A 20,414-nucleotide genomic window follows, 5' to 3' on the forward strand; every position below is an offset into this window, starting at 1 on the left:
CTTCTCTCTGTGTTGCTTTTGAAAGGCTTTTTCACCAAGATTGGTGGCCTTCATCCGGCTGGCAGGAGGGTCTCTGTGTGTATGAGCACGTGTTTCTGAAGGCAGCAGGGACGTGCACAGACTGGGGAACCCACGTGCCTGAGTCTGGATCCTGGCTCTACCAGGAGTAGGCAGTCGCACACATTCCTTCACCTCCCAGGGCCTTAGGGTACCCCAGTTATAGAATGTGATCACCTCACTCCTGGGATGGTTTTGAGGATTCAGTAGGACAATACATGGTAAAATGCTTAGACCAAAGCTTGACATACAGTGAGCATTACCAAATGGTAGGAGGGCTTAATCCCTTACCATTTATTGTCATCACTGATATTTTGGATTTATTTCCTTTTTCTTTTTTAAAAAAGATTTTATTTATTAGAGAGAGAGAGTGCATGGGCAGAGGGAGGGGTAGAGGGAGAGAGGGAGGAAGAAGCAGACACCCTGCTGAGTGCAGAGCCTGAAGCAGGGCTCCACCCCCAGGACCCTGAGTTCATGACTTGAGCCCAAGTCAGGCGCTCAACCAGCTGAGCCACCCCCAGGCTCCTTTTTGGGTTTATTTCTATCACCTCATTTGCGGCCTCCTTTTACTACTCTCCTTTCTTGTACCCAGTCTAATCGATAACGTTTTTTTCCTCTGTGGATTTGAAAACGATAGATTTTCTTCCTATCCTTTGTGTACCCTTAAAATCTTGATACACATATTTAACTATAAATTTTGAGCATGTCTAAAGTTATTATTTAAAAAAATAAAGTTATTATCTCGGTCATCCTTCAAAACAATCACAGATCTTTGCACGCGGGGACTTCACACTGAATAGTCTCTCCTTCCGTCTTCCTTCCTATTATAGTGGAGGATTTCTTTTGATCTTAATACACAGCTGGTATTATCAATATATAGAGTCGATGGTTAATTCAATTTTCTGACAAATTTTTATCAATGGTGGTGTTTTGTAAATCCTGCTCAGTTTCTTTTTGGGTTCATTTTTATTGCAGGAATGTATCCTTTTGTTGTTTTTTTTTTCATTCAAAGACACAAATTTTTTCATTAAAAAAATAGAATGACCCCTCTTTACCTATAACACTTAGAAAAAAATGTATACTCCTTCACTGTCTTCTATTGGTAGGTAATCTGTCTTCTTTCTGGTAAGCTTTAAGATTTTTCTTTTGAGTTTTATTGTGAAGTTTTACTAAGATGGGTGAATTTTTTTTTACCTTTATCCTGCTCAGCACTGTGTATACACTTCCAGCATAAGAGAGCATGGGTTTCTTCAATTCCGGAACATTCTTAGCCATATCTCCTTAGTTTATTGCTTTTCCTACCAGTACCCCATTCTCTTCTTCATAAACTCTGTATTCAGTGAATGGGGTAATTCTTTCCAACGATTGTATAGGATTCCAGAGTTTGAATCGACCAAAACTTAATTAAACTTTCAGCTACTGATGGGAATTTATATTTTTCCACCTTTTTTTTTATTAAAAACAATGCTGTAGCCCACATTTTAATCTCTTTCTTTTTTCTTAGATTCTATTTTTATTGCATTCTTTTAGATAATGACTTCTATTGAGGTTTTTTCCCCCCGCAGTGTAATATAAGCCCATTTTTCTAAATATTCTGAGTGATTGAAAAAACTGTATTCTATTTGCTGAGTCCAAAGGTGTAAGAGGGAGTACCAGAGTCTTATGAGTCAGATCTTTACTATTCTTATGTAATTTTGCTTGCATAATTTGTTCATTTAAAAACTGTTAAAACCTTTATGACTGGGGATTTGTTAAGTCTCCTTTTGCCCTAATCATTTGCTTTATGGAATGAAGCTATGTTGTATGATATATCAGTGCCTGTCTGGACAGGTCACTCCTGAAGCCGCCGCTGCCACCGCCGCCTTCATCTTCTTCTTTTTAAGATTTATTGGGGCACCTGGGTGGCTCAGTGGTTGAGTGTCTGCCTTTGACTCAGGGTGTGATCCTGGGGTCCTGGAATCGAGTCCTGCATCGGACTTCCTGCAGGCAGCCTGTTTCTCCCTCTGCCTGTGTCTCTGCCTCTCTCTGTGTGTCTCTCATGAATAAATAAAATACTTTTCTAAAAAAAAATTTTTATGTATTTATTACTTGGGCAGGGGAGGGACAGAGGGAGAGAATCTCCAGCAGACTCCCTGCTGAGTGTGGTGGAGCCTGGCTTGGGGGCTTGATCTCATGACCCTGAGATCATGACCTGAGCCAAAACCAGGAATTAGATGCTTAACCTGCCGAGCCACCCAGGGCCCCCTCTCCTGAAGCCTTCTTGGACCTCCTCCATGGGTGCTCAGGCTCTGCTAGGCACCCTGACCTCCCAGTGGCTGCCCAGTCACCCATCCTGTGCCCGCTGCTCTGAGTTTGCAGGATTTCCTGGTTGCACCTGGTTCCCTGCTGTACCCTGAGCATCTTGCCTCCATGCATATAGGCTCCATGCCTCCACCCCCTTTTTGTACTTATGGAATCCTTTTGAAGGAAATTGAGTGGGGAAGGGATCAGGCTATTGGGGCCTACCGCCACCCTTAACACAGAAGTCCCTTTTCTTCTGACAGCTGCTTTGCAAGCATGAAAGCTCTTCCCTTACTCAGCTTGACCTCCTCCCTCAGCTCCAGCCTACCCACGTGTCCACGTGAACGTTGCCCATTGAGGCCCACGTCCATGGCAGGAAGGAAGGTTCCCAGCACCCTGGCTCTTACACGGGGACACAGAAGCTGTGTGGGGCTGGCAGTCTGGGCTTGATTCCAGGAGAGAGGCTTCTCTGCTTCCCGGCTTGGTAACGAGGCCCGGGAACTCGTTCTGCGGCTGCGACGTGAGCGCCCGCCAGCAGTGGCATCTGCTGCGTCCCTCCCGTGGGCCTGGCGCTTGGTTGGGCACCGCGCGACCTCACACATTCTTATGGCAAAGCCCCGAGAACTGCTGATGGGGAGGAGGAACCCGAGGTTGAGCCCCGGGTGTGTGGTCTTCCAGCTGGTCGGGGGTCCCGGGGGATTTTCACCCAGCTCCTCCATTCCTGGCCCTCTCTTGAATTCCAGCTCAGTACCCCTTGGAGCCCCTCTTTCTTTCCCAAAGGGAGGGTGCATGGAGCCCTTTGCACCAGGGGGTCTGGCTGCACCATCTGGGGAGAGGCAGTGCCCACTGCCCAGCTGCATGGTGCCCCGGAGCCTGCACAGCCCCCTGCCCTTTGGCTGGGTGCTCACCCAGTGCTACGCGGGCTGCCTGTGGGTGGGTGGGATGGACAGGCGGACAGCTACCCTCACCTCTCCATATCTCTTCTCCACCACCAGCCAAAGTGGGTCTTTTTTTTTTTTTAAGATTTTATTTATTTATTCATGAGAGACACAGAGAGAGGCAGAGACACAGGCAGAGGGAGAAGCAGGCTCCCTACAGGGAGCCCGATGTGGGCCTCGATCCTGGGACCCTGGGATCATGCCCTGAACCAAAGGCAGATGCTCAACCACGAGCCACCCAGGTGCCCCCAGAGTGGGTCTTTTAAACAAGAGAATTTGCACCCATCTGGTGGGAGAGGCTGATGCCCCTGCTACCAGACCTTTGTTTGGGGGTGCCCCCGTCCCTTGCCTGCCACTTCTTCAGTCCCCACCTCACACATCCTAGGCACCGGTGCCTTCATTTGCCCAGATCGGGGCTGTGCACCATGGTGGCCTTGCTTCAGGACTGTCTGCATCCCTGGGAACCCCAGGAGGGTGGGGTGCACGGGCTGGCCCACGTGGGTGCAGTGCTCAGTGAGGGTGGTGCAACCAAGAGGCAAGGTGAAGGTGGGGGAGCCGATGGAGGCAGAGGGAAGGGGAGGGGATGAAAAGGTGGGGGAGGATGCTCTCGAGCCAAGCTCCAGGCTCTGCGTGTTCCGAACGCCTGCCCGCCTTTGCCGCGCTGTTCCCAGAGGGTGCCAGCTCTGAATGCCTGCTTAAGTCACTCCACGAAGCTCAGCTCCTCAATCTGGTTTTTATTTGCAAGGGCCAGATTCATCTTCCTTTTTTAAAAGTCAAGCTTCTGAGAAAGTCATTTAAATTCACAGTGATTCTCCTTTCAAATAGCTTCTTTGAATGGAGTTTTCAAGAGTCATGGATCTTAGGGCCTCTGCCAGGAGAGGCTGAGGGTCATGCAAAGACTCATTGCCAGGATGCTTATTGTGGGCAAGGACCCAGGGGCCCCCAAGGTGGGGGGGTATCTTCCTGTAAATGGGGTGGGGATGATGCGTGTGCCCACAGGGCCTGCAGTCCGTCCACTGAAGGTCGCTTTCCAAGGTGACCGGTGGTTATTGATTCTCCCAGGAAGGCGAGCTGCTGCTGTCACTCCCGGTGTTTGTGTGCCTCGAGATTAGAGTTTGCAACAACCCACACCTTGGAATATATTCTGGACAGTGAAAAAGCTGTGAGGTAGATCTGTATGAACTGCCTGGGAAACGGTCCAAAAATGTATTGTTAAGTGAGAAAGCCAAGTGTGAACCATGCGCACACATTTGTGGCTCGAAAACACATACCTGTAAAAAAAGAAAAAAAGCCACAGGGATAATATTCGCTATTCCTGTGTTCATAAGTATCCATCTAGAGAGGAGTCTGGAAGAGATTACACCGAATTTCATCAGGGTGGAGTGGCCTGGATTGGGGTGGTTTGCAAAGGGATCGCTAATTGTGCTGTAGAGGGTTTATTCCTCTGTGTGTGTGTGTGTGTGTGTGATTTAAAGAGACGTGTGGATTTGGGATTGGGGCTCTTCACGATTTACCCTGAGCTTCTGGGATTTTCGGTTTTATTTCTTCAAGTGATGGTGTTGAACGGCTCACCCAAAGTTGATTGGCCGTCCCCAGGGGTTATTGGATGATTGGTAAATAAGTCACGTTTATAGCTTAGGTCAGAGCTCAGCAAACTTTTTCCCAATGGGCCACATAGCAACTATTTCAGGCTTCCTGGTCCGAAAGGTCTCTCCCTGAAGCTGCTCACGTGTGCCACCTTCACGCGAGGCAGCTGTGACGATAGGAGGAGGTTGGACGTGGCTCAGGCCCGATAAAACTTTATTTATAGGGATCCCTGGGTGGCGCAGCAGTTTGGCGCCTGCCTTTGGCCCAGGGCGCGATCCTGGAGACCCAGGATCGAATCCCATGTCGGGCTCCTGGTGCATGGAGCCTGCTTCTCCCTCTGCCTATGTCTCTGCCTCTCTCTCTCTCTGTGACTATCATAAAAAAAAAATTTAAAAAAAAAAAACAAAAAAAAAACTTTATTTATAGACACCGGTGGCTGGTAGGTTCAGGCCTGTGCACTGACGGTGGTTGAGCCCTATGGGGTTTCATTGAACCTTAAGACACAGAAGGGTATGAAAATAGAGAAAAATGGCAAGTGGAAATATTTTAGGGGTTTAATCAGAGCTGTCATGTTGAAAGCATTGTTCAAGGGGCCACAGGTTAAAAAAAAAAAAAAAAAGCATTGCTTTTCTCAAGTACCATCCTGCAGCCTCTTCCAGCCTCTTCCAGGGGGCCCTGGACAGGGAGGGGGGCTGCCAGCAGGAGAGGGGCCCCAGTGAGTGCGTTCTCTGTGGCTCTGGGGGGAGCAGGCCCTCCAGAAAGTGCTCCCACAGTTCCCCGATCCTGTGCACGTCTGTGAGGTGCCTGGTCTTGCACATGGTTGGCCCTCAGTCAGCTTTGGTCGTGTGAACAGGGCTCCAAGTGGCCCGAGGTGGGGGTCCCCCCCCAGCCCTGGGGAGGCGGTGGACAGGGCCAGGCTTGGGGCAGATGAGCGGCATTGCCAGGGTTGGGGAGACACCACTGGCCTCCCTGAGGCTGGATGCTGAGAACCGGGGCTCTCCCAGGCCAGTCTCCGCCCTCCTGGATGGGGGTCAGAACCCTCCTCCTGCCTCAGTTTTGTGCAGGGTCACAGGGCTGACCCTGTGACTCCCCTTTGTTACCTTAGCGAGCTTTGGGGATAGATTTAATGAGAGGTTGGTTGTGAAATGGGTATTTTTAAATTCAGTTTGTTTAAACTATACAAACAAAAACAGTTCTTGGGGCAACCCAGGTGGATCAGCGGTTTAATACTGCCTTCAGCCCAGGGTGTGATCCTGGAGTCCCGGGATCGAGTCCCACATCGGGCTCCCTGCATGGAGCCTGCTTCTCCCTCTGCCTCTCTCTCTCTCTCTCTCTCTCTCTCATGAATAAATAAATAAAATCTTTAAAAGAAAAGAATAAAAAAAAGAATTAAAAAAAACAGTTTTCTTCCACCCCCCCCCACACCCCACCTCTGGCAACCACTAATCTGTTCTCTGTGAGCTTGTTTTTAAAAAAATCAATTGATCGATAGTTTCCACATATAGGAAAGATCACATGGTATTTATCTTTGGTTTATTTCCTTCAGCCTTTCCTTATGCCCTTGAGGTCCATACCTGTTGTCATGAATAGTAAGATTTCATTCTTTGTCGAGGCTGCATAATATTCCACTGTGTGTGTGTGTGTGTGTGTGTGTGCGCGCGCGCGCGTGTGTGTGTTGTGGATCACATCATCTTCATCCATGCACCCATCGATGGAATATGGAAATACTCTTTTTTTTTTTTAAGATTTTATTTATTTATTCATGAGAGACACAGAAAGATAGAGGCAGAGACATAGGCGGAGGGAGAAGCAGGCTCCTCCCGATGTAGGAGCCCGATGTGGAACTCGATCCCGGGACTCCAGGATCACACCCTGGGCTGAAGGGAGGCGCTAAACCACTGAGCCACCCAGGTGTCCCAAATATGGAAATATTCCAACACTTATGTTTCCATATCTGATTATTGTAAGTAATGCTGCTATGAACATGGGGTGCAGATACCTTTTCAAGTTAGTGTTTTCATTTTCTTTGGATAAATACCCAGAAGTGGAATTCACTGGATCATAGGGGAGTTCCATTTTTAATTTTTTGAGGAACTTTGTACTGTCTTGCATAGTGGTGACACCAGTTTGCATTCCCACCAGCAGCATATGAGGGGTCCCTTTTTCCCCACATCTTTGCCAATGCTTGTTATTTCTTATCTTTTTGATAATTATCTATTCTAATAGGTGTGAGGTGACATCTCATTCTGGTTTTGATTGACATCTCCCTGATGATGGCCATCTGTATGTCTTTGGAGAAATGTCTATTTGGATCTCCTGCCTGCTTGTTAATTGAATTACTTGGGTTTTGTTTGTTCGTTTGCTATTGAGTTGTAGGAGTTCTTTATATATTTTTGGGCATTAGGCCTTTATCAGATATATGATTTGAAAATATTTTCTCCCATCAGTGGGTTGCCTTTTCATTTTGTTGATGGTCTCCTTTGTTGTGAAGAAATGTTTTAGTTTGATGTAGTCTTTGTTTTTGCTTTTGGTGTCAGACTCAAAAAGTCATTGCCAAGACCAATGTCAAGAAGCTTACTACCCATGTTTTTTCCTAGGAGTTTCATGGTTTCAAATCTTTCATTCAAGTCTTCAATCCAGATTGAGTAATTTTTTGTGCAAGGTGTGAGAAAGTGGTCCTGTTTCATTCTTTTGCATATGGCTGCCCAGTTTTCCCAGCACCATTTATTGAAGAGACTATCTTTACCCCATTGTGTGTTCTTGGATCCTTTGTCATAAATTAATTGACCATATACATGTGGGTTTAATTCTGGGATGTCCAATGATCTGTGTCTGTTTTTATGCCAATACCATTATGTTTTAATTACTATAGTTTTGTAATATAGCTTGAAATCAGAGAGCATGATACCTCCAGCTTTATCCTTCTTTCTCTAGATTGCTTTGGTTATTTGGGGTTGTTTTATAATTCAGTATAGATTTTAGGATTGTTTGTTCTAGTTCTGTGAAAAATGCCATTGGGATTTTTATAGGGATTGCACTGAATCTGTATATCACTGTGGCCGGTAGGGACATTTTAACAATATTAAATCTTCCAATCCATGAGTATAGACTACCTTTCCATTTATTTGTGTCTTCAATTTCTTTTCATTATTGTCTCACAGTTTTCCATATACAAGTCTTTAACCTATTAGGTTAATTTATTCCTAGGTATTTCATTCTTTTTGATGTGACTGTAAATGGGATTGTTCTCTTAATTTCTCTTTCTGATAGTTCCTTATTAGAATATAGAAATGCATCAGATTTTTGTGCATTGATTTTATATCCTGCCACTTCACTGAATTTATTAGCTCTAACAGTTTTTTGATGAAGTCTTCAGGGTTTTCTGTATATAAAACATTATACCATCTACAAAGAGTGACAGTTTTACTTCTTCCTTTCCAATTTGGGTGTCTTTCATTTCTTTTTCTTGCCTAATTGCTCTGGCTAGGACTTCCTATGTTAAATAAAAGTGGCAAGAGTGGACGTCCTTGTCTTGTTCCAAATTTTAGAGGAAAGACTTTCAGCGTTTCACTGTTGAGTATGATGTTAGCTATGGGTTTGTCATATGTACTCTTTGTTATGTGTAGATACATTCCGTCTACACTTGCTTTCTTGGGAGTCTTTTTTTTTAAATCATAAATGGATGTTGAATTGTATCTAATGCTTTTTCTGCATCTATTGAGATGATTGTATGATTTTTCTCCTTTGTTTTTGTAATGTGGCATATTAACTGATTTGTGAATGTTGAATCATCCTTGCATCTCTGGAATAAATTCCCCTTGATCAGAGTATATGATCCTTGTAATGTATGTTGAATTCAGTTTGATAATATTTTCTTGAGGATTTTTGCATCTATGTTCATCAAAGATATTGGTCTGTAATTCCTTTCCTCATGCCTTTCTTGTCCATTTTGATATCAGAGTATTACTGGCCTTGTAAAAAGAGTTTGAAAGAGTTCTTTCCTCTTCGGTTTTTTTGGAAGAGTTCTTTCAGGGCTTTTGGAAGAGCCCTGAAAGGGCTAGTATTAGTTCTTCTTTGAATGTTTGGTAGAATTCATCAGTGGAGACATTTGGTTCTGGACTTTTGTTTGTTGGGAGGTTTTCCTTTACCGATTGAATCTCCCTACTAGTAATCAGTCTGTTCAGGCTTTCGATTTTATCATGATTCAGTCTGGGTAGCTCCTATGTTTCTAGGAATTTATCCATTTCTTGTAGGTCATCAAATTTGTTGGCACATAGTTGTTCACAGTAGTTTCTTAAGATCCTTTAGGATCTTAAGATTTCTGTGGTATCAGTTGGAACATCTCTTCTTTCATTTCTGATTTTATTCATTTAAGTCCTCTTTATTTTTTTCTCTTTATTTTTGTTCTTTGAGTCTAGTTAAAGGTTCGTCAATTTGTTTTTGTTTTATCCTCAGTGAACTGGCTCTTAGTTTCCTTGATCTTTTCCATTCTGTTGTTAGTCTTTTTTTTTTTTGTTAGTCTTTATTTAATTTTTTTCTGCTCTAATCTTTATTTCCTAACTTCTACTAACTCTAGGTTTCATTTTTTTCCCTTTTTCTAGTTCCTTGAGGTATAAAGTTATTTATTTGAGACTTGTTTCTTGAGATAGGCACTTATTGCTGTTAAGTGCTCTCTTATACCTGCTTTTGCTGCTTTACATTTATTTTGGTATATTTCTGTTTTCATTTATCTCAAGGTATTTTCTAAATTTTCTCCTTTTGTTTCTTCTTTGACACATCGGTTGTTCAGTGGCATATTGTATTCCACTTATTTGTGAATTTTCCAGTTTTTTTCCCATGTAATTTCTAGTTTCCTATGATTGTGGTCAGAAAAGATGTGTAATATGGTTTTAGTCCTCTAAAATTTATTACGGCTTGTTTTCTGACCTAACACATCATCTATTCTGGAAAATGTTCCATGTATACTTGGGAAGATTATGTGTATTCTGTTGCTTTTGGGTGGAATGTTCCATAAATATTTAAGTCTATCTGGTTTAATGTGCCACTTAAGGCTGATGTTTCCTTATTGATTTTCTGTCTGGAAAAACCTATCCATTTATCTAAGTAGAGTATTAAAGTCCCCTACTATTATTGTATTGCTATTTCTCCCTTTAGGTCTGTTAATATTTGCTTTATATATTTAGGTACTTCTAAGTTGGGTACATAAATATTTGCAAATATTACATCTTCTTATTGGATGGACCTCTTTATCATTATGTCATGTCCTTCTTTGTCCCTTATTACTGCTTTTATTTTAAAGTATATTTTGTCAGATGTAAGTATATAGCTACTCCAGCTTTCTTTTGGTTTCCATAGAATATCTTTTTTTTTTTTTTTAAGATTTTATTTATTTATTCATGAGAGACACAGAGAGAGGCAGAGACATAGGCAGAGGGAGAAGCAGGCCATGCAGGGAGCCTGATGTGGGACTCGATCCCTGAACTGGGATCACACCCTGAGCCAAAGGCAGACGCTCAGCCTCTGAGCTACCCAGGGGTCCCGATAGAATATCTTTTTTCACGCCTTTATCTTCTGTCTATATGTGTCCTTGCATCTGAGGTGAGTTTTTGGAGGTAGCATATAAATGTGTCTTTTTAAAAAAATCCATCCAGCCATTCTATGCCTTTTGATTGGAGAATTTAGTCTATTTACATTTAAAGTCATTATTGACAGGTACATGCTTATTGACATTTTGTTCACTGTTTTCTGACTGGGTCTGGAGTTCTTTGTTCCTTTCTTCTTGCTATCTTCCTTTGTGGTTTGAGGACTTTCTTAAGTGGTATGCTCTCATATTCCTTTCTCATTATCTGTTGTGTATTTCCCATAGGATTTTGCATTTTGGTTACCATGAGGCTTACATATAACAACCTAAATCTATAATAACCTATTTTAAGTTAATAACAACTTAAGTTTGATCCCATTTAAGCTCAACATTATTATTCTCACTCCCCCGTTTTATGTTTTACATCTTTTTTCTTATGTATCCCTTAACTAATTGCTATAATCATACTTACTTTTTACTACTTTTGTCTTTTTAACTTTCATACTAGCTTCATGAATGATTAAAATGGATTAAGTGGATCTATTTCTTTTTTTTTAAAAAAAGATTTTATTTATTTATTTGACAGAGAGACAGCATAAGCAGGGGGAGCCATAGGCAGAGAGAGAGGGAGACTCAGGCTCCCTCCCCACTGAGCAAGGAGCCTGTTGTGGGGGCTCGATCTCAGGATCTTGGGATCATGACCTGAGCTACAGGCAGATGCTTAACTGACTGAGCCACCAAGATGCCCTTAAGTGCATATTTTTCTGAAAGGGACCTCAAGGATGCCAAAGGCAGCCTCATGGACTAAGCCCTGTGTGGTCACAGTTGTACGTGTGTGCATGCATGTGTTTGTGTGTGTGAGTGTCTAGGTTTGGACATGCTGACATTAGCCCAAATGAGTATAGCCAGCATCATTTCACGTTGAAGAATGGTGTTCATAGAAGGAGGATGAAGAGTATGTCCATTTTTTCTGTGTCCTGGCAGGTGATGGCCAGCCTCATGTGGATATTGCCCAGAGCCCTGGGCCTGGACCTGGCTGTGGGAAGGGCAGTGGGAGAAATGACATAGGAGAAAGCCTTAACGCAGCACCCAAACGGAATTTCCTCCCCTGCTAGAAGTTAGATCCAATTCACACCCTCGCGCAGCTTGAAGGCTGGCTCTGGCTCTGTTTGGTAACATCACAGCAAACGGCTGCCTCGTCTCTATTTTGGTTCTTGCCACTGCAGCTTCTTTCTGCACCTTTCAAGAAGTGTTCCTTCCTACTGGAAGGCTGGGGTGCCAAGCTCCCCCAGCTCCTTCCCATTTTGGTAAATTAAGGAACAAATGGTGCCAAATTGTCCTCGTCTCTTTCACAAGATTATTTGTAACCAGCTTATTTTCTTTCCCTCTATTGAGTTGAACGCATTAAAACTAAAATTAAATCATTACCCGAAGCACAGACTACGATCCCTTTCATAATTACATCCTCTTAATTGGCATCTGAGGGCCCAGCTCATTTTCATGCCTGCTGGAAAATGTCTCAGACCCGTTTAATTTTTTTTTTTTTAGGTTTAAAGGTCAACAAGAATATCTTACCCTAATTTGACAAGTGTGTAAGAAGTAAGGTAAGACTGGTTTTTGTTCACGCAATGCACAAAGAAATCTATAAATCAAGCTGGGTGAATATTAGATGATGCCATATCGGAACCATCTGCCTTCATTCTCAGAAGAATCAATACCACAGAGAAAGCGCCGAAGATGTAGTGATTTATGCCCTTGTGTCAGGGGAGAAATATTGGCCGTTTTCAGAGTCACTTCCTACCATCCTAAACAACAGGGCATGAGGGAAAGAATGAGAGCGACCATGACCCTACACGTGTCGAGGAGCAGATCTGGCTGCTTGATGTTTGATTATCTCTGCTTGAGAAAGGGTGAGTCTGAGGTCCCTTCATGCCCATGACTCTGCCCCCCTGCTATTGTGTGGGGGAAGGCTGCCATGAACGCTGAGATGGCGCAGAAGGGAATTCACTGAATTGCATCTGAGTGATTGTTGCCAGGGGATGGAGGCTTGGAGCTCGGGGACCCTGGGTTTTCCAGGCTAGCACGCTGCTGAAAACCCAGCCTTCCTTTGGCCAGCCTTCCTGGCCTCCCTCACCCCTGGGCTAGGAGGACCCACAACCTCCAGAAACTCCACCCTCTGTTATGTTGGATGTTGGGGCTTGGTCCCGACACCGAGATATCTGCAAGGGAAAGAGGTGCTGTGGCTCTCCGTGGCGGGAAGAAAAGTCTCTGAGCAATTAAGGTTTGGAAAAACAAGTGACGTTGTCTTACCACCTTCCCCAGAGGTGGTGGTCGACAGCAGGATGTCTCCAGGGAGACGGGGCAGGAGGGACAGATCAGGGGAGCTCAGGCAGGTGCATCCATCTCTGGGGAGGCAGAGGAGGATTCGTAAGGCTTGAAAAAAGAACACTTCGTAATTGGAGACGTTTTCTTGCACAAGGGGTGGTTCAAAGCATAAAGTTGTATTTTCGTACTCAAACTAACATGAAGCATAGCTTTTCACCATTTTCCTGGTTGCGGGGGGCTCTGCAGACTATCACATACAAGAGATTTCGCAGTTTTGCTCTGTGATGCCTGTGTTAGGTCTGTTGCGGGCTGTCATTGTGTGTTGGTGTCGCCACGTGTCCTCCAGTTCCCATTCTGTGTCATAAACATCATAAGCGCTTCCTGTTCTAAGGTGAGGATGGGCTTTGAGGAAAAGTTTGACTTTTCTATTTACTACGGCGCAGCACAGAAAAGGGACTGTGAGCCTGTTACATCTCCAGTTTTATCCTTTCCAAGAGTCGAAGTTGGTCCTAACACTACAAGCTTGAAATCAAAGTAGGATCATTTCCATCGCCACAGGCGCCAGTACACTGTGCTCATGACTTTTTGTGCTAAACAAACCCACAGACACATCCTGCTTCTCGGAGCCTGGGCATGGCTGGATGCCTGGCCCGGCCACACCACCCTCTGGCTGCTGGCCACGGAGGTCACATTGCCGTCTGCAAACCGAACTCTCGAGCATCAGGGCTCTTGATTTTGCTTTTCTTTGTCTCTTTTGGGGTAGCTGACGGTGCTTGAGGCTCAGATCAAGGGCACTTTATATCTATTGCGAAGACGGGGCACACCTTCCTTGAGGTGTCGGCAAACTCTGGGCGGTGATGCCAAACCGCCCTCATCCCTTAAATAGTGTTGGACTAAGATCACATGAAATTCATTCTAAAACCTGGGAGTTTCATTTTTTTTTTTTCTGCAAAAGATCACTCTCTGCTTCACATGAAAGAAACTAGCAGCGCGGAAAACACATCATTAGGATCCGAAATGCTTGTCACCTGTGTGTTTTCAAACCCCTTGGCATCCTTAAGGACGGAGACCCTCGCCTTATTGGAGACCCCCATGAAACGTACACCAAGGGCCTCCAGGGTCTTCCAGACCTTGCCTGGGAGAAGAAGCTGAGAGCACAGCCTCATGGAGCTCATTGCCAAGGCCAAACTGGCGACTTAGCGAGGGCAGCAGGTTGAAAGTTTTGCAAAAAGTCCTGTCTGTTATTTGGCTATTAGTTGTCGTGATTGGATGACAAAGGACCCCATGCCCAAGTACCTGGGTATAGGTGACCCATGGCTATAAAGGCGATCAGAGGAAATGCTGTTTTCTTGAGCCTTGGTGACCACTGGTAGAATTGGTTATTGTCTAAAGTGGAGTCAGACTTCCTTGAAGCAAATAAGCTTAATTGGAAATTAATATTAGACTTCCAGTCTAGGTGTTCTTGCAATGCCAAACTCAAGACAAGGGCTCCGTGTGTGTGTGTCTGTTTCTGTGAATATAGAGGAAAACCTCACAAATATTTTCAGAATATGCTCCATCATTCCTTGGCAAGCTTCAGCTTCTAGAATTTTGCCAATTTTTAAAGAAGATTCCAACCTTGCTTGCAAAGTAATTAATTATGTACCAAAGGAAAAAAAGAAAAAGAAACCAACCAAAAAAAAAAAAAAACAAAAAAAAAAAAACCACAACCCACCACCCACCACAACCCAGGGCATCAGATGCTGTGCTGTTTTCCTAATTCGGCGAAGACCTGACCGCCGTCGAGTGCACAGAACGGACGCCCGTGGATCTCCCTTGTCAGAGGGTCGGGGCGAGCGTACGGGCCGCAGGTAGAAGCTGCCGTATTTTTTTAATCATCAGGGGAAAGACCAAATGCCTTCAACTTTCAAAACTGATCATTCTGACGTGCTTGGCCTACTCCGCAGACAAGACTGCAACAGTTTAGCAAACACCGAATGTCAAAATAAATACCAACCCCTTCAGCCCAAGGCTGGCGCGGGCGCAGGTGCAGTGCTGAGAAGGGCTGCTCGTTTTCCCTTCTTCTTCTTTTTTTTAAAGATTTTATTTATTTATTCATGAGAGACAGAGAGAGAGAGAGGCAGAGACAGGCAGAGGGAGAAGCAGGCTCCCCGTGGGGAGCCTGATGCTGGACTCGATCCCAGGACCCTGGGGTCACGACCTGGGCCGAAGGCAGACGCCCAGCCGCTGAGCCCCCCAAGGGTCCCATCGGTTTCCCTTCTTGATAAAGTGCTCCGGGGCCAGGTTCAGGGGAGGCCTTCTGGGGGTGGTGCGGGTCCTCGTCGGCCCAGGCGACGCCCAAGGGGGGTTGTTGTTGCTCCAGGTGGACGGACCTGCCTGGGAGGGAAACGTCCGGGAGCTCTGGTCAGCACGGTGGGGCGCGCCAGCTAGCGAGGCCCTCGTCACCCCATTCTGCAGGCGGGAAGACTGAGGCGCACAGAGCCTGGTGGAGCCGGGACGCTGCGCCCCACGCCCCCGTCATCGCCGTGTGTCTGTGCCCCATGTGCGACCCCCTCATGTGTTCCGAGCCGCCAACCTCAGAATCCTCACGTCGGCAAACCTCATGGCCAGCAAGTGGGCCCAAGACACACGCTGCCAGCAGAGCATCAAAGTCAAAACGTGTAATTTTCAACGTCAAACTAGAGTCTTCCCGTACAGGTGCCAGTTCTCATAAGAGAGGCCTCCTGCCCGTTCACAGCTGAAGCCTCCCGCCCCGCCCCGCTTCTTCCCTGGCCCTCGCCTGCCTGTGTGGCCAGAGGGGTCCCGCTGCAAAGCAAGCCGGACAGCGCCCCCATTTTACCCACAGTCAAAGCCAACTTCTTTTCAATGGTGCACCTGACCCCCCCATTACTTCTCTGACTGTGTCTCCTTTCCCTCTTCTTTACGTCCACTCCTCTCCAGACACACTGGGTCTCAGGAAGGTTCCCACCCCAGGCCCTTTGCACAGGCCGATATCCACATGGTTCACATATCACCTTCTCAGTGAGGCCCCCTTCTTCACGCTTAGGTCTTGAGACCTGTCTCTAGCCCCCAGCTCCCCACCCAGCCCTCCTCACCCTGCTCTGTTTTTCCTTCTCTCCATAGCATTTATCACCCTGTCATGTTAAAATAAGTTGCTCATTTCTTTTGTTTATGGTACTTAGAATACTCTGTCTCTCTGCTCTTTGAAATTTAATTCTACAAGGGCAAGATCTTTATCTGTTCTGTTGACGATGGATCCCGACTGCTTAGAATAGTGCCAGGCACTTAGTAGGTGCTCATTAAATGTTTACCACACATCTGGTTACCCTTGGGGGGGGCATGGGAGTAATAATGCCAGGCACTTAGTAGGTGCTGTTAACGAGCATTAAATGTTTACCACACATCTGGTTACCGCTGGGGAGGGGGGGGTGTAGGGAGTAATAGGAAGGGATGCAAAGGGGACTCCACATACTGGTGGTTGTTTTATTCTTTGACAGTGAGTGCACTGGTGGTTCTTCATATTCTTTTCTTTTCTTTTCTTTTCTTTTCTTTTCTTTTCTTTTCTTTTCTTTTCTTTTCTTTTTTTTCTTTCTTTTCTTTTCTTTTTTTTCTTTTCTTTTCTTCTTTTCTTTTTGAGAAAGAATCTGTGCACCTGCATGTGCAAGCAGGGGGCAGCGGCAGAGGGAGAGAGAATCCCAGACAGGCTCCACGCCCCAGCACAGAGCCTGACGTGGGGCCTCAATCTCAATGACTCTGAAATCATGACCTTAGCGGAAATCAAGAGTCTGACACTCAACCGACTGGGCGCCCCCTTCATATTCTTTATAAAAATATTTTTGTGTATCTGAAATGTGTCATTTTGAAGAATCAAAGAGGGTCAAAGAGTACGATTGTTATATGGCATGTAGCAATCATACTAAGTGGAATAGTCTCCTTCCCCATGTGAACCTATTGCCTTATTTTGGGGTGTTATCCTGTGTCAGTGGCTGAAAGTAGAGCTTCCTGGGCAGATGCATTTGTAACAGGGGAGCTGCAGAGGGAGAGAGAAAAAAGGGTGGGGGGCAGTTCTGGCCATCAGGGCGGCTTGGCTCATGAAGGGGTTTGTGAACAGAAGGAAGGACGCTCCAAGCCAACTTGCAGAAGTGACTGTCAAAGCATATTGGGGACAGATGCCAAATCAGGCGGGTCAGCTAAGATCACGACGGCCTGGGCCCAGCTTCCGAGAGCAGGGTGCCTGGGGGCAGGTGTCTGATGACCCTTGGCGGAGGGCTTGCCAGAGGAGAGCCGGGAAGAGGAACGATGTTACCTGAGCCACCAGGAAGGACAAGGGCAGAATGGGAAAGGGGTTCTGGGTTCAGGGATCTGACGGAGGACTCCTGGGGCGGGCCTGACCTGAGCAGGACGGAACTCAGAGCTAAGCTCGGTGACATCCAGTGGCCCCAGCAGATCCCCAGAGCCTCCAAGGGAAAGCCGTTGCTGGATTTGTTCATCATGCTCAGGTTACGTCCGTGATGCTGAAGGCAAGAGCGTCTGGGCTGCGGGGAAGCTCGGGCGCAGTGCAGGGCCCCGGGTCCACGGATGGGGTGAGCTTGCCGGGGCTCCCAGCCGGCGGACACGTCTCCGCCCCGCCTCAGTGCCCCTGACGAGCACGGTTCCTTCAGAGGAGCACGATTGATCAGGCCGGACGCAAAACAAGTGGCCAGGACTGGGATGAGTGAATATTCATTTGGAAATGTCAATGCGCACGGGGGGATTATGCCTGCCGTGCCCTGCCTGGCAGGATCGATTCAGGGCCTGAGGTGAATCTGATGTCTCCAGGGGCTGAGGGCTGGGGCCGGGGATCCTGGGTAGCATTGGGGGTGGGGGGAAGGGGCCCTGGGACGTCTGGAGCGGGGGGGTCAGACATTCACAGCTCTCGAGATGCTGATTGAGGCTGGGGCTTGCCTGTGTTTGTGGGGTCTGGGTATCCTGTCCGGGCCTTTGTCTTCAGGGGCCACTCCCTGCACAGGGGCCACCAGGCTGGGGACAGCTGTATGCATGGTCGGGGTTGAGGGACCTCATGACACCCAGGTGCTGGGGGAGGGGGGCGGGAGGGGGCCTGCTGAGCCCGCCTCAGTCCGAGCGTCCACCCCCCCCACCACTGCCCTGGGTACACTGAGGAAAGGGGCTTCACCATGTCCAGCTGGGGCCATCTCTAGTCTCTAGCTGAGCCCCTTCCCCCTGCTTCCATCAGTACATCTCTGCTCTGCACGAATGGGGCCCGGGTCCCCGGGGAGGCTGGGAGATTTGGGACCAGGGTCCCGCGTCCTCACCTTGCGGTGGGCGGGTGGATGTTTGGATTCACCCACTGCACCCTGGGAGCCCTGGCCCCTGGCTGGAAGCCTCCTGAGCAGAGGCGGGAGGTCATCACGGCTGGCCTGGGACGCCAGGGCCCTTGCCAGGTGCACGGTCACCTGGGTGTGGCCCGCCCCCCACGCCCCCCTCCCCGCCAGCCCCAATTAGCCATCTGCAGGAGCTGCTCTCGGCATGGGGGAGGGCCGCGGTCCCTCTTCTCTGTGCAGACTGCTCGGCTAATGAGGGGGTTTGTGAAATTTTTAATTATGGCTTCCATGCCTGGCTTAATTATTTGCATATGGCTTTTACAAGTGAGAAGAGGACGCCTGCGTGCAGGGCTCCTCCTCAGCCCCACGTTTGACTTTAATTAAAGGCAGAACCTGAGGTCTTTCCATCACTAATGATCGTGGAAAATTAGCTTCCAATTCCCAGGGGTCGCCGGAGTGATGCACCCTGAGGCGGAGAGGGGGTACGGAGGGGGACGTGGAGCGGGAGGCACAGATGGCAGATGGCCTGCCGGGCTGCCACTTCCGAGCCCCTCTCCAGCCCACCCTCCCCACCCCGCGCCCGCCCCACTCCAGGCCCCTGTGGGAAAGGGAGCCTTGTCTCCTCTGCTGATGGGGGGAGGGATCCTCATGGTCATTGTCCTCGTGGACACAAGGCAGAGAGGTGGGAACTCTTGAAAGGCCCCCGTGCGTGCGCATGGACACGTCCCCTCACACCTGTGCTCGCCCAGATGCACGGACACATCTGCAGGCCCACGTGTCCGTGTGCACACATGTCACAGACCCGCTCACAGGTGAGCCCAGGTCCTTCTCGGGAGCCAGCAGGCTAGTGCTGCAGGCAGGATGCGACCATGTGCAGAGGGCAGGCTGACAGCGGGCTCGCGGAGGGCTCCCCGCGGAGATGGGGGGGCCCCGACCCCTCCCCGGTGACAGGGCAGGCCTGTGCTGTCGTGTGCCCGAAGCGCGGCCTTCTCGCCCCCAGGCGGCAGGGTAGACCCTGGGACGCTACACGCAGAACGTTGGACGGCACTGCCTTGGACTTGGACCTGAATCCAAGTGTGTCTCCACCACTTCCTCACAGGGTGGCCTTGAGCAAGTGGCCCGGCCTCTCTGGGCCTGTGTCCTCAGCTGTAAAGTGGGGGTGATAGCTTTTCCCGCAGCTTTTGTAGCCGACTCTGGGTCTCCCGTCCCCTTGTCTCCCAGCTCCAGGAAGGGCGGTTTCGTCCCCCTGGTCTCAGGCCTGCGCCCACCAGCATGGGGCCTCCCCCCGCCCCCGCCCAGGAACCGGGTCAGGGAGGTGCTATGGGCTCAGAGTCTGGGAGTTTTGTGCCATAGCAAGGGACGGGGTCCCCCTCCTCCGCTCGATGTAGCAAGGATGCCAGTAGGCTGCCCTGTGGCTGCAGCCACCAGGCAACCATGCAGAAGCCACCTGAGGATCAAACCCGCCCAAGGGGGCACCTGGGGGGCTCAGTGGTTGAGCGTCTGCCTTCAGCTCAGGTCATCATCTGGGGTCCTGGATCGAGTCCCGCATCAGGCTCCCTGCATGCTGCTTCTCCCTCTGCCTGTGTCTCTGCCTCTCTGTGTGTCTCTCATGAATAAATAAATAAAATCTTTTTTTAAAAAAACCTGCCCAAGGACAGAGGACCCCCAGGAAGGACCTGGGTCCCCATGACACTGTGGGACTACAGGATTCCCACGGAGATAGGTTTTCTGTCGCTCACCTCCCAGCACGTCCTGCTTGTCACAAGTCTTGTGTCACATGCTGACCTGACACTGTCTACACACAGTCGATGACAAGCGCTGACACGGGCAAGAGCGGGTCTCCTGGCAGCGGGCCAGCCACGCCCCCCGTCCCCCCCCCACCCTCCCCAGGATGCTGCTGTGCGCCAGGGCTGAGCCTTCCCCGCAGGGCTGCTGCAGCAGAATCCCACAGACTAGGGGGCTTCGGCAGCCAAACTGCATTGCCTCTCGGTCCCGGAGGCTGGAAGTCTGAGCTCAGGGTGTCAGCGGGGTGGGCTCCCTCTGAGGGTGGTGCAGGGAGACCTGCTCCAGGCCTCTCCCAGATTCTGGGGGTGGGGGGTAATCCTTGGCGTGCTTTGCCTTGTAGCTCTCTGCCTTTACCCTCACGTGGCTTTCTCTCTGTGCGCATGTCTGTCCAGATTTCCCCTCTTTGTAACAACACCTGTCATCTTAGGTTAGGGGCTCAGGCTACTCCAGGGTGACCTGCTTTCAGCTCATTACCTCCGCTGTGATCTTTTCCCAGATTAGGTCAGATTCTGAGGGACTGGGGGTTAGGACCGCAACTTG

The 20,414-nt window shown here is 48.2% G+C and overlaps 1 protein-coding gene across 3 annotated transcripts in view; it reads left to right on the forward strand.

The window, feature by feature from the left end:
• The window catches only part of CHST8 (carbohydrate sulfotransferase 8), a 129,758-nt gene that overhangs the window by 24,905 nt on the left and 84,439 nt on the right, over window positions 1–20,414 (forward strand). Inside the window, exon 2 of one of the 3 annotated variants that reach the window (XM_072750213.1) lies at window positions 11,992–12,047. The exons of the other annotated variants lie outside the window; for them this stretch is intronic. The gene's annotated coding sequence lies outside the window, so the exon portion shown is untranslated. The remainder of the gene's footprint in view (window positions 1–11,991; window positions 12,048–20,414) is intronic. 3 annotated transcript variants of the gene reach the window in all.

The sequence above is a fragment of the Vulpes vulpes genome, chromosome 1 (genome assembly GCF_048418805.1).
Source record: "Vulpes vulpes isolate BD-2025 chromosome 1, VulVul3, whole genome shotgun sequence".
NCBI classification, from domain to species: Eukaryota; Metazoa; Chordata; class Mammalia; order Carnivora; family Canidae; genus Vulpes; species Vulpes vulpes.